Raw genomic sequence first — 10,469 nt, 5'->3', positions numbered from 1 at the left:
TCTAGATTTGAAGCTTTCGTGACTGCAACTATTCATATTATTATGTTTTTTCGGTAAAGTCACGTAGGTAAAAAAATAAAAATTTATAAAAATAAAATAACGTAGTGATTTTTATTTTACTTTTATTAATTTTTATTGTTTTACCTACGTGACTTTACCGAAAAAACCTAAGAATATGCGTAGTAGTTAACTTTCGCTACCAATATTCATAATAGAGGGGAGGGAGGGCGAGAGGTTAGGAAGTGCAATGGAAAGGTTTGGTGGTGGTGGTGGGTAGCACGCGTTTCAGAGGAACATCTTAATCCAAAGTTGTTTAGACGCTCACGTGGCCCAACAGAAGTGGGTTTTTTGGGAGAAGTGGGTTTTTTGGGGGAAGTGTGTGTTGAGCCGTGCTATTGTTGGCTTCCGAGCGTCGCTTGTCACGCAAGTCACCGCGGTTTTGCTCGGGGCGGTGCATGAAAATCTTCTTACGAGCGGGCTTGTGGTGTCGCCCAGGGGTCGGCAACCGGGCGGCTATGTAAGGACCGCTCCGTGCTCGTATTTATTGAGGAGCCACCGTCTCTCGTATTCACCGCAAAGTGCATCGCGACTCTTGAAAGATTGTTGGGGGGGGCGGCCGGGCGGGGTTACTGAATTCGTACGAAAAAAAAGGATTGGCTCCGCACAGAAGAACGTGGCACCTGTTGAGCACGGGCTGTGTGCTGCTAGAGGGGAGGTCGTAGAAGGTAGGAGGACCCAGGGTCCACCTCGCACCACCCGGAGGGCCCACAACCCCCGCCTGTGCCACTTCCATGATGCCACGGTTCGGCAGTTCACGAATTCGCGCGCGGCTGCCCCTTGATCCGAGCCGGCACGAGGAACAGCGTTACGGGCTTCCCTCGCTTTGTGCGAGAGAAGTAGATGGCACGAGACGGATGTCTGCCCAGGAGCGAATGCAATGCACACAAACAATGTTGTCCCACGTCCGACCCGCATAGCCGCATGTTGAGCGAATTCAAACCGCGCAGAGCGAACTATGGGTATAAATTGGTGATGCGCATATTCAGCGCGAAATCGCACAAAACGAGACCGCAAGAAGCGAGGTAGACTTCTCTTTTTTTTAGTGGCTGAATGCGAAGCTTCTATTGAGAACATACCGAGCCCCGGGCACGTAACCGTCCATAGATTAACCGATTCAAATCGCGTCTTACGTCTGTGGAATATGCGTTGAATCGTGCGTTAAATGATACTGCGCAGCTGAATTAGATGCATCATTGCATTGTTACATTATTGAATTTAGGCTAATGGAACGAACAAAACTGTACCAACAGGATGGAACCTATGAGACACGATGCGTTATGCGATGGAAAAATATGAGATGGAAATAATTGATTCTCGAATCAAATCGTGACCCCGAAGAGTTAAATCGAATCTCTGGAGGGGCAGTGGGGGGGGGAATCATTATGCGCCTGTTGGGCCCCGTGTCACACCGATGGTCTAAACCAGTGGTTCTTCTTCTTCTTAACCTGGGGTGCGAGATGCCCTTTCTGGGAGTGCGAGACACGGACAGATTTCTTTTTAGAAGGTAAATCATCGAAAACACAAATTAAGCACGGCCACGTAAATACAACGACTTTGTTTCATTTAACCCCTATGTATTTATTAACATAGTACGGTTTTTTTTAAAGATTGAGAACCAAAGGGGTGCAAGGCCGCAGTAAAGGTCAAGGGTTACGCTTAGAGTTGCTGGGTGAACGGGCTGCATGGGGCTTTGTCTCTGAAAGGTCCCGTGACCTTGACTTGCCACCTGTTCAAGGCACATTTTTATCAGCCATCCCGCAATAGCCGTATACCATAACTGTTGTCCAACAAGGCAGATTTGCAATTCACCGGGCACAAAGCCGGGGTCACGATTTGGTGTGCGAAGTGATCGTTGTCTTCTGAGCTTGTGGTAAATGTTGTAGCGCCTAAAGTTGGCCTTGTTGATCACGCGAACCCATTACGAAAACAAAACACGTAGCGGACACGAATCGGCAATCATTCTCACGCGCACCATTCGATGCGTGCATCACGAGCGTAATAGTTTCATCGGTGTGTCGACGCATTGGTACATGCTAATGAGGCGGCTTAATTGACAACGGAGTGGGTGTTTGGGATAGTTGCCACTCGGGTACATTACACTAGTAGCCATCGACTCCACTGCTAGGCTGTCATCACCGGTCTTTCGTTCGCAAGCAAAGAGAAAGCCGCTTCGCATTGCACGCGCCGGGAGGTTTGTGTAATCACAAAAAAAAATCTGTGCCGTGGGCGGGTCATGCGTAATGGAGTTGAGAAATTCTGCGCTGGACCTTGACGAATTCCTCTTGGCTAATCGAGGCTCTGCTTGTGAATACCGGTGGTTTTATAACGTAGGCTTTCACGGCCAATGTTCCGATTCGTAATTGGTTTCTTTTTTTTTGGGGGGGGGGGGGGGGGGGGGGAGTTGGGGTCGTGGAAAAATGCGCGTCGTAAACCCACCCCCTACAACCAATTAATGAACGTGTCGCGTCAATCGAGCGTGCCAAATGTACTCCTGCTGCTGCTGCAGCAGAACCACCGGTGCTGTTGTTGCAGTTGAATGTCACGAATTGCATGGGGGAGGGGGGACGATCTCGACATCTGAGCTCCTGTTAACAAGCTGACGATGCTGGATGCAATCTCCAGCGACACGTCGTTACCCATCTCAACTTCGTGACGTTCCTTCACCAACAACAACACCGGTAGTGATGCTGCTGCTGCTGCTGATGCAGTTGTAAAATATTCACGTTTTATTCCCGCGACACTTGTATTAATTAACTGTGTCGGGTGGAGGAGGGTTTACGACACACACTTTGTTTTTTTTTACACAACCTAACCCACAAGAAACCAATTATGACCCAGTGGTTTTCTTTTTTTTTATTTCAATTATTGCAACGGCACACGCACGGCTTCATTCCAGCCGGGTCTGTGCGTGTCGGCGGCCCGAAGAATGTGTCCGCTTATCCAGCAGCTGGAGCCACGACCAGGTTTGCGTGCCTACTCCAGACTGGGAAATGAAGCCCAGGGCGCATGGGGGAATGATTTTTAAATGGGAGGACACGGGGGGGGGTCAATTAGATATGGGGGCGGGGGGGTTGGAGCCTATAAAATCCGTGTACACAACATAAGAACTGCTTTTTGTCCTTCCCCCCGCTCCTCCGATTAGCACGGTTGGCAAGGTACGGTGTGAAAGAAATTCAACATACAGTACGTAGAAAGCTGTACCCTCCCATGCAAAGGTTGGGGCAAAGTTGCTGCTCATGCCCCCTTCTGGTTTCGCACTCAGTTTGTTGGCTGCCTCGAACCCCCCTCCTCCTCCTCCCCCCTCCTCCTCCCCCCTCCTTCCTCCCCCCTCCTCCCCCCTCCTCCTCCCCCTCCCCTCCTCCCCCCCTCCTCCTCCCCCTCCCGCCGTCTGCATTGCTGCGAAACTATCGTCTCGCAAATGAGCAGCGGAGAGGGCTGATGTGCCTGACCCGACACTGCGTTGAGAAACCTGCTGACGTCAGTTGCCTTGTCTTTCACACAGAGGAGACGTGATCTCAATAGATGGGCAAAGACGCGGTTTTTACAGTTGTTATTTTATTTTTTTATTTTACGGATTTCGGGCTGTGGCCCCTTTCTGCAGCTGGGATTTGAGACGATGACCTTCTTTGTGCGAGCGATGTCACACCAAGCAAGTGGCCACGCTTCGGAGCGCTCCTGCATTGCCCCGGGCAGCTCATGAGACCCAAATGCCTCCGCGTCGCGCAAACCGCTCGCTCGCCGAACACTCGGCCGCCTCGGCTTCGTAAGCAGTGCGATGAGCTCGGCCATACGTGTGTAAAGCAAGATTCAACTTCTTGGTTCTTTCGGTAAAGTCACGTAGAATGGAAATAATACAATGATTAAAATAAAACATAATAAAATAATTCTCACGACGTTTCGGCCACAACGCAAGCAGCCGTCCTCAGGTGGGAAACAGGTCTGTCGAGGAGACAGTCTGAATGACACGCCCCAGGCTTGGAGCGACTATTTTTGTTTCAAGAAATGTCTCGAATATAAATGTGCACGGTCGCAATTGGTTTTTATGTACCGCTGTAAAAGGGAGTCGTGGGAAGTTGCTTTCTGGGAAGACAATCACGTTGGGATATTGCTCGGCAGTCGGATTCAAACCACACGATACCCGGTCAAGGTTTAGAGCACCGCTCGTTTACGTTCAAACTAATTACCCGGCCATTGCTCGTTCCTGCCAAATAGAGATTTATTTAAAAATTTCATCAACAAGAGGAGCTTCTAGCTGATTAAAGGTCCCGTCCTTGCGTGAGTGGCCGTGCCCTCGGCTGGAATGTTGTTGTTTCGATTTAAAGCTTTCGTGACTGCAGGGATTCATCTTCTTGGTTCTTTCGGTAAAGTCACGTAGAAGGAAAATAATAAAATAATACAAATACAAAATAATAAAATAATTCTCACGACGTTTCGGCCACTACGCAAGCCGAAACGTCGTGAGAATTATTTTATTATGTTTTATTTTTATTATTTTATTATTTTCCTTCTACGTGACTTTACCGAAAGAACCAAGAAGAAAATGTTGTTGATATATGACAATGATGATAAAACGTTTCGAGCCGCTGGCGTTGGCACCGTTGCCTCTGCCATCGGGACGTCGTAATTCCTTGTGGCGTGGACGGGCCGGGGGGGGGGGCACTGTGATGGCGGGGGGGGGGGTGCCATGCGAGATTCGCACAGGTCCCACTTCGTGCAACGCCTTCACAGCCGCACACGTGGCTTGCTGCTGTTGTTGCTGTTGTTGCTCTGGAGACCGGGAGATCGGTGATCGATGTTCGGTCGCCGCGTTGATGGCATTCGTCCGCGATTTCTCACCGAACAGAGTGGTAGGGCCATCGTGAACGCCTGCAAATCTTTCCACTCCGGCCGCACACGTGGAACGCGACTCCAGCGTAGCGTTGTTATGCAACGGCTTCACTCCCGGTACGCACTTGTGCGTGCACACCCCTTACCCCCAGGGGAAGTGGGAGTGGGGGGGGGGTAATTACGGGGTGCGTGTGATTTATTTTTCGTTGTTCTCCCTTCATCTTATTTGTTGGCGAGTCCGATGGTTGGTCCTGTTACATCTGTCCGCTCGTGTGGCTTTCAAGGCCTCATTGTGCCACGTCAATGCATGCAGTCAGCTCCGCTTACACAGGCTGTTGAGCTCAAGGATTTTATTCAAACACGGCCTCGCTGACTTGATGTCGCCTCTTGGGTTCCACCCATAACTTGATGATGTACAATCACTGGGACTGTGGCGTTAATCAATTTATATATACATATCACATGAAACTTAAACAGTGTATGTGTTGGTTGACTATAACACGCAATAGTGGCATACAAATATTGTGCCATCGTTATTCAAAATGCTGCCGTGTTCGGAGAAAAAAAAAACTTATGATATGGAAAAGGGTTTTGGACATGGCCGCAAATGTTTAACAAGCTTTTAGCGCAACAGAAGCATACGTTTTCAATGTCGGACTTTGCAGTTGCTACTGCCCCGAAACAAAGAAAATATTGGGCTAGCAAGTTCCCGCTTCTGTTACTCCTAAAGTCTCGTTATATGTGTGCACACGTGTCCCCGAAAACCTCAAGTATGCCTGATGTCACATTTTGGAAAGCCGCTTAAAAAAAGTATGCAAAGATGATAAAAGACAAGCTTTTGCCGTTCCCCAAACATGCAGCCGGACCTCAAGGAAGGGCCATTTTACCCGAAGCATTTCCACTATTTTCCGACGTAAACTCGTTGGCAGTAAGATTAGTTCTATCCATTAACCTTTAAACAACAACAACAACAAATCCCTGTAAGATTGATCATTTCTGCGTTTGTACTGTACGATGTTTTTTTGTGCCAAATGCAACCGGTGGGAGGTGTGGAGGATGACTACGGGGCGGGGATGTGGTGGTGATAGGGGGGGTGTGGGTGGGTGCCATGCGGTTGCTTCTGTTGGGTTCCCTTGCTCCACGTGCACACCTCGTGCCATCCAGACCGATAGCTCACCGACGGGAGGGGGGGGGTGGTCTCCGTAGCTCTCGGGACGTTGTACCTCTATCACTGCTGCTGCTGCTGCTACCGTATTCTGGCCATAATTAACGTCTTGTCAGATCCGGTCCCTCCTCCCCGGCACGGAAATCATTGACCACCGCCTCCGTCGGCACGTCACCGAAATAAGATCCGGCGTGCGGAACGCCACGGAATCACCGCCTCGCCTGTTGCAGCGCTCAAGAGAGCAATGGCTGCTGCCACGTGGGGAGACACCGTCGACTTGCCGTCTCGTCACGGCTGCGCGGAGTTTAACTCGCGCCACCGTGCTGGTTTTTCAGCCTCTTGCAGGCGCGCGAGATGCTACGGGTTAGGGGAGCGGGACAGCGCTGCCGAGTCTCCGGACCAAAATCGCGCGCCCCGATGCGGCAGCGGCGGCATCATCGTGTTGCGACTCGCCGCCGTCTACCCAAAGTTTACACTGCGGTGCAGCTGTCGCTCCCGTCGATGCGTTGCCGGGTTGCACCGCGCGTCGTCTTTTTTGGCGTTTCGCTCGACGTTCGTGAAGCCGTTCCCCCGCGTTTGGAGCGAAACGTGCGGACGTCGCGCCGAAACATCGCGCGGCACGACCGGTTAAACACGCATCGCAGGGCTGTACCGCACCAACCGCGAAGACCTACGCAGTTGATTTTCACTGCAGCGTTTTTTTTGTTCGTCGTTTTTTTTAAGGTTCGTTTTTGTTTGTGGCACGAAGCTCGAGGTGTGCGCGAATTGTCGGGTGCTGCGCGTGGTGCTCGGGCTCGTGAGGATTTCGACGTCCGTGGCGTCGGTGAGACGCCGATGATGAGTTGCCCTCGGTGTGTGCGCTGCCTGTTCGCGGCGTTCACAGCGCGGATGAACGGGCGCGGTGCGGATAATCGTCCGAATCGTGATTAGGAAAACAAATAACCGGCAGTGTAAAGTCGAGTTTAAAATATCTATAATAGTGAATTATTACAGTTTATTTTCTGGAGTTTTACGATTCTGTTTGAAATATATATGAATGCAGAATCTGTAGCGTCTTTATAATGAAAAAAAAAGGGAAGCTAAAATAAATCTCTATCAAACGGTGTTAAAATGACAATCGCAAAAACGAGATGAATTGTGATTCGATTTAACACGTGTCCCTGGCTGCCTGTGACGTCACAAGCAAAATCGCAAAGGCTCCTCCCCCACCCCTCGACGCTCTTCAATCACGTGGTCCTCGGTTGGGAGCAGTGGCGCTGTGCATTTCTTTACGATTCTCCAAAGCCACGAAAATGGATTCAAATAGAATTAATCGGGCACTAAATGACCTCCCAACAAGGACCGTGGCAATACGGATGGGGCGCGATTTAAAGTTTGAGGGAGGAGGAGGAGGAAAGGCTTTGGCGAGCGCTGAGGTGTACTTGAGAGAGAGAGAGAGAAAAACACTGATTCCAGTTGATAAAACAGCTGGGTGCTGGATGTAGCGATTGTCAGTTGTGTCCGAAAGCGTTTAATGAATTATTGATGTCGAGAGAGAGAGCAGCGCTGGTTGGTGCTGTCGTATACCCAAGGCAGTGCGGTGCAGTGGTCGTTCGTTGACCGGGGATAGGCGGGCGGTCGGCCTTGTGTCGTTCATCAGGGGGTGAGCTCGCAGATGACCACATTCCGATTTGTGGAGATGATTCTGACGGCTCTGCCTATTGCGGTAGACGCCCCGGGAGGGCAGATAAACCCCGTGTCCGGTGCGGCGATGGAGACGTCGGCAAATTTTGACGAAAATATAAAAAAAAACGACCCGTGAAACTATTCGCCCGCGGCGCGCGAATGAAACCGACGGGCTTGGCCTTCAGATTTGGTCGCCGATGGTTCAATAGCGAGCGAGCGTGCGTGCGAAAGGGGTGCGAAAATTCAAACAAAACTTAAAAGTTTTAACAAAAGAACAGAACAAAGTTGGCTGCCCGAGCCGAACTCGCAACTCTCTCGCCTTGCTGATGGGAGCTGAGTTGACCCCCAGGACTTCCCGTGTCGCTGTGGCAGGGAGACCCCTGACGTGCCGTGGGCTGGGGGGGGGGCGGTTGTGGTTGCTTGGTCATTATCATTTTCCCTTTGTCGGGGATTGAATGAAGGTTTTTTTTTAAACTGCCTCGGTCCTCCAGCTCACAATGACGTTGGGCAAGCCATCTTGTTTGTCAACAAAAAAAATGTGTGTACATATGTTGTTTTGTTTCAATAAACATGTCCTTTTCAAGCCGATGTGATGTGGGTCCTGTTTTTTCGTCCTTTGATGTTTTGTCCTTTGCTTTTGAAAGGGCTGTAATCTCCGGGTTCTCCGGGTTTTCTCCTCCGCATTTAGAAACATGCGTTTAGAGAGCAGCGCCTCCTAACCTGGGTGACACGCATTCCCCGGGAGTGGGGGAAATTCTCTTTCTGCGAGACACGGATAGATTTGTTTTAGAAAGTAAATAATTGAAAACTCAAGTTCAAGTTCATGTATCAGGTACAGCCCTGCGAGCCATTCGGCTCTTGAATCGGGTGCAACCGCAACAAACAGAAAACAAAAACATGAACAAGAAAACATCTTAAAGTGACTATGTGCAAATAGAAAATCCAAGAAAAGACAGCAAAATATTGCAGAAAAAGCACTGTACACCAACACTGTGTGCAAAAATCCCAGTGGGATGCAAGTCAAACAACAACAACCACAAGACAACTTAGATTAAGGCCATCAGTCTAACTCTGTACTACAACAAACAAACATGGCCAAACCAAAAAACGTTTCGAAAATCACCAAAATAAAGCCATAAAAGCAATGGAGCAGTGATCATAGGAACTGTGACCGAATTTTCACAATAAACGACCACGTAAGTACAACTACTTTGTTTCATCAAACCACTATGTATTTAGTAACGTTAATTAGGGTTTTAACGATCGAAAACCAAAGGGGGGGGGGGGGAGTGTACGTTTGCACGTGGCAAGCCACTTCGTTGCGCTACTATCTGTGATCGCCAGGGCCGCTTCCGAAAAAGAGCTACGTAGCTCAGTGGGCCCTGAGCTGGTGAAATAAAATAAAAAGTGTTAGTATGATATTGTGCTCAGTGCTGTATGTGAGTGGTGTGACGACCACTGCACCCACACAGTACGGGCTGTGAATTTGCAATTTAAATTTTGGCAAACGTACAAGACGTGTAACGTGATTTCAAGTGTCCGAGTTTGGGCAAGTTGATGCAATCGAGAAAAACTGCACACAATGTAATGCAGTGAGTACGTGTTTGGCAATCGTTGTCTGCGTTGTCAAATGGGATTAAGACATCCAGAAAGCATTTCATTAAACACAGCCTCGTCACGAACATTTAATCGTTTTATTTTGTCAAGCCTATTCATCAATGGTGGCCAGATGTTAACTACCTCGCCTGGTATGCAGGAGGTCGTGGGTTCGATCCCGACCCTGACGCCTGCTGCTGTATATTCTGAGTTTGCGTGTCTCTCTCCCCGTGGTTGCGTGGATTTTCTCCGGGTCCTCCGGGTTTTCCCTCCGCATTTCAAGTTCAAGTTCATTTCAAATTCATTTATTAGGTACAGCCATGCGAGCCATTCGGCTCTTGAATCGGGTGCAACCGCAACAAACAAAAAACTAAAACATGAACAAAAAACATCTTAAAGTGAATATGTGACTAAGTGCAAACAGAAAATCCAAGAAAAGACAGCAAAATATTGCAGAAAAAAACACCGTACACCAACGCTGTGTGCAAAAATCCCAGTGGGATGCAAGTCAAACAACAACAACCATAAGACAACTTAGAATCAACATCACGCGATTCGAGTATTCGGCTGCTATAAACGTCCGCGTGACGAGCCACTTCGTTGGGCTATCGTTTGTGATAGTCGGATCGCGTCTCAAAAATCTGTATAGCTCCAGATTTGAAGCTTTCGTGACTGCAAGGATTCATATTCTTAGGTTTTTTCGGTAAAGTCACGTAGGTAAAAAAAATCAAATTAATTGTGTGGCCTTCGAAACGTCGTGATTTTTATTTTATTTTTATTTTATTTTACTTTTATTAATTTTAATTAAAAAAAATTACCTACGTGACTTTACCGAAAAAACCTAAGAATACTGTGTAGCTCTGTTGGCCTTACCTGGTAAAATATATATTTTTTGAAGTTGAGTTCCATGTTTCTTCAACCCCCGGCTAGGATCGTAACTGGGTTGAGAGGCCAAGTGATCGCACGTGCACGCGCGCATTGCACAGCTCGTGAATGTCACGCGCACAATCTGATGCACCACGTGATGCGAGGAGCGATCCAGTTTCATCGATGCATTGATAACCACCGCGACGAGTCAACCAGGCCGACTGCCCAAACACAAACGCCAACGGATACAAAATGAACAAATAAAACATAATTTCCCCTTCGGACATCT

Source organism: Lethenteron reissneri, chromosome 34, assembly GCF_015708825.2.
Source record: "Lethenteron reissneri isolate LAM-NWPU_2019-01 chromosome 34, ASM1570882v1, whole genome shotgun sequence".
Classification (NCBI taxonomy): domain Eukaryota; kingdom Metazoa; phylum Chordata; class Hyperoartia; order Petromyzontiformes; family Petromyzontidae; genus Lethenteron; species Lethenteron reissneri.
The sequence above is the reverse complement of the archived record's forward strand: the minus strand, read 5'-3'. Positions refer to the sequence as shown.